The sequence below is a fragment of the Crocuta crocuta genome, unplaced genomic scaffold, assembly GCF_008692635.1.
Source record: "Crocuta crocuta isolate KB4526 unplaced genomic scaffold, BGI_CrCroc_1.0 scaffold77, whole genome shotgun sequence".
Taxonomy (NCBI): domain Eukaryota; kingdom Metazoa; phylum Chordata; class Mammalia; order Carnivora; family Hyaenidae; genus Crocuta; species Crocuta crocuta.
This window is the reverse complement of record NW_027532172.1, coordinates 902071-909513: the sequence shown is the minus strand read 5'-3', so window position 1 is coordinate 909513 and position 7443 is coordinate 902071. Positions and strand designations below refer to the sequence as shown.

Here is a 7443-nt window from a genome sequence, read left to right as displayed (position 1 = left end):
TTAAATGCTCTTTGTTTTCAGATTCCCCTCCAGTGAAATGAGGGAGAGAACTTCCAACTCTGCAGGTTGTTTAAAGATGGAGCGATACTGTGTGAACCAGAGGCAGGCAAACTTGTTCCGTGAGGGGCTCCGTAATAAGTATCCGAAGCTTTGTCAGAGTGACTTGATTCTGCCACTGCAGCCTGAGGCAGTGACAGAGAACTTGCACATCTGGAACGCGGCTGTGCAGAGGACCCCCTCCCGGTGCCCAGCAGTGGGGGGCAGCCTCGGGCACGGACCTCTCCTGAGATTGGCAAAGTGCGGCCGGCTACCTGTTTCTGCACAATCTGTGAGCTAAAAACGGTTTCCACGTTTTTAAACACTTGTAAAAAAAAAAAATCAAAAAGAACATTGAACCACACGTGAAAACGATATGAAGTTCAGCTTCCGGCATCCATGAATAAAGTTCTGCTCTGGTAACAACTCTGTCCCGTGTCTGTTAACAGTCTGTACCCGTTCTCGGACTACAGCGGCAGAGATGAAAGCCACCCGGGGGTCCTTCACGGGACAAGCGTGCTGGCCTCTGTTCTTGGGGCCCTCAGGTACACGGACACTCAGACACAGGGCAGCTGAGCGTCGTCTGGATGGACTGGTCTCCCGGGGCACAGCGGGGACCCAGAGAAGCAGGACCTTACAGCATGGAGGACCAGATCGGCCCACAAGGTCCCAGGAAGTGCAGAAGTAGAAGTACGATGAAAGCGATTCCCACGGAAGTGCTGTATGGGGAGCAGTGAAGGGGGAGGCCGGTTCTCGGGAGGGAAGGTGCCAGGGGAGGGCAAGGATGACGATGGGGGGAGGGTGGTAATGTTGGTGTGAGGAGGGGGCCGTGGGGTGGGAGACAGGGGCCTCCCCGCCGCTGCCAGCTTGCCCAGGCAGCACTGCAGACTCAGGGGGCCTGGAGGTACGGGGCAGGAAGTGGGGGCTTTCCAGGGCCCTGCTGACACCCTGCCTCTGACTGGATTCTCTTCCCTTCCTGTTTGTTCCCCATGGGGCTTGGGGGCAACCAGCAGCTCTCAACAGCCAGCTGCTGGATGGACGGACGGAAGGACAGCAGGCATTTGCGGAGAGCCGAGTGACGACGGGACGGGACCCTCACCCCCCTCCGTGCCCACAGTGTGTAACAGGCTCTGTCTCTCTTATTAGGACTGGCACCAACGATCAGCCACAGACTTGCACAGAAAGACTGAAGACCAGCAAGGGCTCCTGGGGGACCAGACCAAGGCCCTGGGGGACCGGAACAAGGAGGAGGAGGAGGAACAGGATGAGGGGGAGGAGAACACCATGTATGAAACAAGTTATTGTATCTCATATCTCGCTACGTTTTTGTTTAGGTTATCATGAAACCACGTGCTAGATCACAGAAAGGCTAAAGAACAGATCGAGCTTTGAGAGGAGAGGACTTGCTTGGTTCCTACTGCACCAAAAATATTTGAGGAATTCATCAAGATCCCTGCAGGCTCATATTCTCTGTTGTGACAGCCAAATCATTCTCTTGGGGGTTTACTTGATCTTTTTTCTCAAGTTTTTGAGCTGGGAAATTAAGTCACTTTCATTCATTCATATTTGTGAATGTAAAGTGCTTATGGCTATGAATTTTCCTCTTGGTGCTGCTTTAAAGGGTCTTATGGATTCTGATAATATATAGTTTTCATCACTAATTTTTAGAAAATCTGTAATGTCGGTTTATAGATCTCCCTTCATCCAGGAGTTAACAGAGACTTACAATTTCTTTTTCAAAAAGATCATGTGGAAGGGCCTTTAAAAAATTAATTTCTACGGGTGCTTGGGTAACTTAGTCGGTTAAGGTCCAACTTAGGCTTACATCACGATCTCATAGTTCACGGGTTCGAGTCCCACATCCAACTGTGCGGGCAGCTCGGAGCCTGGTTCTGTGTCTCCCTCTCTCTCGGCCTCTCCCCTGCTCGTGCTCTGTCTCTCAGAATAAACCTTAAAATTTTTTTTACATTAATTTCTAGTTTTATTGCATTGTTAAGGGTACTGCTTGTTGTGTTTCTACTTTTGGAAGTTCTAGATGCTTTCTCGGTGGCCTGATACAGGAATGAGTTTTGTGAATGCTCCATGAACACTTAAACTTATTCCCATATCAGAGTCAAGGGTTTGCGATATGGCCACAGATCTGTCTAAACACACAGTTTAGGCATATTACACGCCTGCTGATTTGCTGCCCACTCAACCAGCCTCCTGCTACGTGTTCGTATCTGTTTCTCCTGGTATCTTCTACAATTTCCACTTTGTAATGACAGCATCTGTGTTTGGCGCACAGCCACTGGCAACTATTACACCTTAAGTGTAAACTGAGGCTTTTGGCATTACGATGAATGCTGTCACATGTAACCTTTAGAGCCCGAGCTCTGCCTTCTCTGGGTCCACAGAACTGCAGTTCTGTTCTCTCTTGTTTCTATCTGCCTGGTACATCTGGGCCTGTGTTCTTCATTTTTAGCACCCAGAACCACATCCTCGCCTGCTGCACATGGATGTGGGCGAGTAACTGGCCTCGGAGCAATTCTCTGCTCCGGGTTACGTGAGGACTTCCTGATATCCTGAACCTTGTCCACCTCGCTCTGCAACTGATCTGTGTGGCGTTTGTGTAGTGGGATGTACCTGGGACAGAGCAGGCTGCGAGGCGAGTGTGAGTAGGGGACGTGCCCTGTGAGTGCGCAGTTCGTTATGGAAGGTTTCAGCTCTGTAGGACGACTGCTTCCCTGCCCAGGTCCCGAAGAGCATGGACTTGGGTGGCACGTGTGAGGACACTGAGGGCTTTTGGTACTTTCTATACAGCAAAACCAAGCATTTGCATGTAGGGAGGAAAGGTGAGCTCCCACAGGTGGGCTGGGGGTGGGAGGGTCTCCAGAGCATGTTGCTGCTCTCATGCAGGCACTATGGACTCTCTCCGTGTCCCTGGAGAAGGGGTTGCCTTTGACCCCATCGCCCATACCTGGGGTGGGCATACCTGTTATCTTGGGGCCACTCCAATCCCAGTGCCACTCTGGTGGGCTGGGGAGAGGGAAAGAAAAAGTTGAGACCCCAAGTATGAGCTGTGGGAGCTTCTTTTTTTTATTTTTTAATTTTTTGTTTGTTTCTTATTTATTTTGAGACAGGGAGAGGCAGAGCACAAGTGGAGGAGGGGACGAGAGAGAGGGAGACACAGAATCCGAAGCTGGCTCCAGGCTCCGAGCTGTTGGCACAGAGCCAGACGCGGGGCTCGAACCCATGAACCGTTGAGATCATGACCTGAGCCGATGTCGGATGCTTAACCGACTAAGCCACCCAGGTGCCCCAATACACTTAGTTTAAATCCGACTGCCTTCCTGATGTTTAGCCCCGAGAGAAGGGAAGCTTTCATAGTACAGGGCTTTGCCAGGATTGGTGACTCCCCACCTGCACCCCAACCCTAGGCAGGTCTAGCCCCTGTCCCACTTGACAAGCTTGTTCTGCCAGTCATGGTAAGGTGGAGGGGTGGGGGAGGCCCTTGTGACGAGGCCCAGACAGGCGCAGGAGAAGGCATCCTTGCTGACAGCTGCCTCCTGGCTTTGGGTCCTCACAGCTCTGAGAAGCAACGGCTCGTCTGGGAAACACCCTTGGCTAGGGGGGAGGTACGTGCAGTCCAAGTTCAGTTTGCCAGGACCTTACCTGTCTGAGGTTTACTTTGAATATTTCATCGAGGTGGTGGGAACTTATCTAAGCCCAGGGTCTGCAAACTGCCCCACAGGCCAAATCTGGCTGAATGATCTTTTTTTAAAAAAAAAAAAAATTTTATTTTGAGAGAGAGAGAAAGAGAGAGCATGAACAGGGTCAGGGCAGAGAGAGGGAGAATCCCAAGCAGGCACTGCACTGTCAGCACAGAGCCCGATGTGGGGCTCGAAGTCCCGAAACCGCGAGGTCATGACCTGAGTGGAAATCAAGAGTCGGACGCTTAACCGACGGAGCCACCCAGGCGCCCGTGGCTGAATGCCTTTTTACCAAAAATATGAACTTTTCATTTTAGAATAGTTTTGGATTTATGGAAAGTTATTACAGAATGTTCCAGCCAAAGTCCCGAGTACCCCACAGCTTCCCTATTAACCCTGTATTGCTTACGATTGACAAACCAACATTGATGGAGTTGTTAATTATGGTCATGTCTGAGGCAGATGTCCTCGGTTTTCCCGTAACGTCCCTCTTCTGTTCCAGGATCCGGTCCATGATCCCCTACCATGTTCAGTCTTCCTGGCTCCCTGATGCCTCCATATCGAGTCTCTCAGCCTTTCCTTGAATGGCCCCACCCACTCATTTATGTATTTTCTGTGTCGCCTTTGCTCTTTGCGGGCCGTGTTACACAACTGAGGCGGAGGCTGCACGGGCCTCCAATCTGGAAGTGTGGACTATGGGGCCTTTAACGGAATCAGCTTGCGGAACTGTGGTCCGAGCCTCTCTACTGGGGCCGCGGCCCAATCCAGGGTACGTACCATGGCGGGGCCGCTGCCAGTCCCCTCTGGCCAATGTCACCACCACTCAGCACCTGGAGTCTCAGCAATCAGCATAATGGGTGTTCCCAGTGGGCTTCCGTGGATGGAAGAATGGGCTGGATGACAGATTTTTGAGGCGTTTGCCTCCCTTGTTTGAGAAATTCCATCTAAGCATCCTGTGGCCTGTTCTTCAGGGATGGGGCTCAGGGTGATGGAGACACTCGAGTGTGCCTGAAGCCACCAAAGAGGTCACAGAGCCAAGAGAACAATGTCTAGGACATCTGGGCTCCTGCCTGCTAAGAAACTGTATTTGCAGAATTTCATCTGGGACATGTACTCCTTATAACCCTCCCTGGTCTGGCTACTGACGGCAGCAAGATGCAGGATCTATGGGAGGGATTCAGGGAGGGGACGTGGAACGTTCCAGATGTGTAGAGCCCACTTGGCATTTTTGTTTCTTTTTAAATGTAATTATTTTTTTAAATGTCTTTATTTTGAGAGACAGAGTGAGCAGGGGAGGGGCAGAGAGAGAGGGAGACACAGAATCCGAATCACGCTCCAGGCTCTGAGCTGTCAGCACAGAGCCTAATGCGGGCCTCAAACCCATGAACCGCGAGATCATGATCTGAGCTGAAGTCAGACGCCCAACCGACTGAGCCACCCAGGCACCCCTGCATTTCTGTTTCAACTGTGAGGTTCCTATGACATAAAAGATCACCGTTGTAACGATTTTTAGTGTGCAATTCAGGGGCATGTGCTATGTTCACCATGTGCAACTGTCGCCTCTAGCAAGTGCCAGAACATTTCATCGCCCCCAAAAGAAAACCCCACCCCTGCGAGCGGTCACTCCCTGTCCCCCTCCCCAGGTTAGCCGATCGTTATTTTCTTTCCCTATGGACTTGCCTGTTCTGGGCATATAAGGATGGGATCACAGGATATGTGGCCTTTTGTAACGTGGCTTCTCTCATTGGCCTCTGCGGTTCTCGTGACCCTCTCCACGGCGTCTCCCATGAGGCATCCTCCCCCACTGGTGTTACTGTGACCTCATCTCAGCACACACTTAACCCCTGCTCTTCCAGAGCCGGGACTACCCAACTTGACTAATGAACAGCCCTTGAGGCGCCTGGGCGGCTCAGTCAGTTAAGCATCCAACTTCAGCTCAGGTCATGGTCTCGTGGTCTGGGAGTTTGAGCCCTGCGTCGGGCTCTGTGCTGACACCTAGCTCAGAGCCTAGAGCCTGCTTCAGATTCTGTGTCTCCCTCGCTCTCTGCCCTTCCTTCCACCGCTCATGCTCCGTCTCTCTCTCTCCCACCAAAAATAAATAAACATTAAAAAAATATTTTTTAAAAATAATAATAATAGTAAAAAAGAAACAGCCCTGGAACACCAAGTGGCCTCAGGATGTGGGGTGGTGGGAGCTGTGTGTACTGGCTCTGTGCCATGACTCTGTACCTTTGGGTTTCCCAGAAGGCCTTGGGACAGGACTTAGCTAGATTACTAGGGGCAAGGGCATTCTAGACTGAGGATGTAGTGCATGCAAAGGCCCTGGGGTGAGAGATCAGCAGGCAGAGCAGACACGCAGACTTGCTGCAGGTCACACAGCATGAGGCTGTCCCGTCTTCCTGGTGTCCTGGCAGGGGGCGGGACTGGGCCCTGAGGTGCTCCACGTGGTAAATTCTGGTGGAAGGGGGTGCGGTCACATACCAAAGGGCAGGAACTGGTCCAAGCACTTCAGCAGAACTGAAGGTGTTCCCTCAGGGGCTGTGTGTCCTTGTCACCTTCTCTTTCCTTACTCCTTTCAATCTCCAATGAGTACCTTTGTCCAGGTAGGAGCCCCAGAGCCCCAGGCTGGATTTTTACCATATATCCTAGAGGCCCCTGAACTCCAGCAGATCCCTCGGCCCTGGCACTGCTGGCATTTGGGGCCAGATCACTGTGTGTGTGCGCGTGGTGGGGGTCTGTCCTGTGCACCGTAGGACCTTAAACAGCAAGCATCCCTAGCTTCTACTCTCCAGATGCCAGTTTGCAGATGTTGTCCAACGTGCCCTCAGGGAAGAATCATGCCAGCTGAGAACCAAGCCTTGAACTCCATTAAAAAGTCAGCTACCCCGGGGGTCCCTGGGTCCCAGAGTTGCGTTCAGCCAGGAGAGGTTACAGTCTCACAGATGACCTTACAGGGGCAATGACACCACGCAGTGTTCCCTGAGGGTCCCCCTCATGGAAGGCTCTGGGCCTGGGTATCTACTGCTGCCATGTGGTGCCGTTCTCTCCTCCCCCTAAAAGGAACTGGTCAGCAGCCCCACGCTGGGGTTGCAGGGCTGCTCAGTAGCGGGGCAGGTGACCGCGACTCAGGCTCCAGGGGCCTCAGGTAACTGGAGTCCCGCAGGGCTTGGCCTTGGAAGTTGGCTGTGGCCAGCTGGTAGCTGCCTGACACAGGGGAAATTTCAGAGGGCAGCTTCCCGGCGATGCTGGGGATGGGTCGCCGGGGTCCCTCCATCCTGGGCAATCGCCAGGAAACTAACCGGCTGCCAGCCCGCCCGACACTCCCCTGCCCTGCGCAGTCCTGCTGCAGCAAAGTGTCCAGGACCTTCGGAAATGGGTGGTGGCTGCGGCAAGGGTGTCCCGGGCCCCGGCTATGCTTTGCCTTTTAATCAACCTTTTCCGTACACTCTGAAGGGGCCTTTCTGGGTGCTTAAAATACAACCCATAATTTCACTTTTCTCTCAGATGCAGCATTCCCAAAAATATAAGTTCTCCTTTTGTCTAAAATACCCTTAGATGGCTGCAAAGTGTCAGGGGTCTGCGCTTTTTCTAGGCAGAGCCCAGAGAGGCGGCCATGCAGGTCTGCAGGGCCCAGGGAGAACAGTGAGCAACAGTGAGCCCCGCCTTCCAGACGGCCACCCCTTCCCTACTGCCCGCACCCCCCCCCCCCCCCCCC

The 7443-nt window shown here is 52.7% G+C and overlaps 1 protein-coding gene across 1 annotated transcript in view; it reads right to left on the bottom strand.

Moving 5' to 3' along the window:
* The window catches only part of MYO9B (myosin IXB), a 66574-nt gene that overhangs the window by 46408 nt on the left and 12723 nt on the right, over positions 1-7443 (bottom strand). The window lies entirely within an intron of this gene.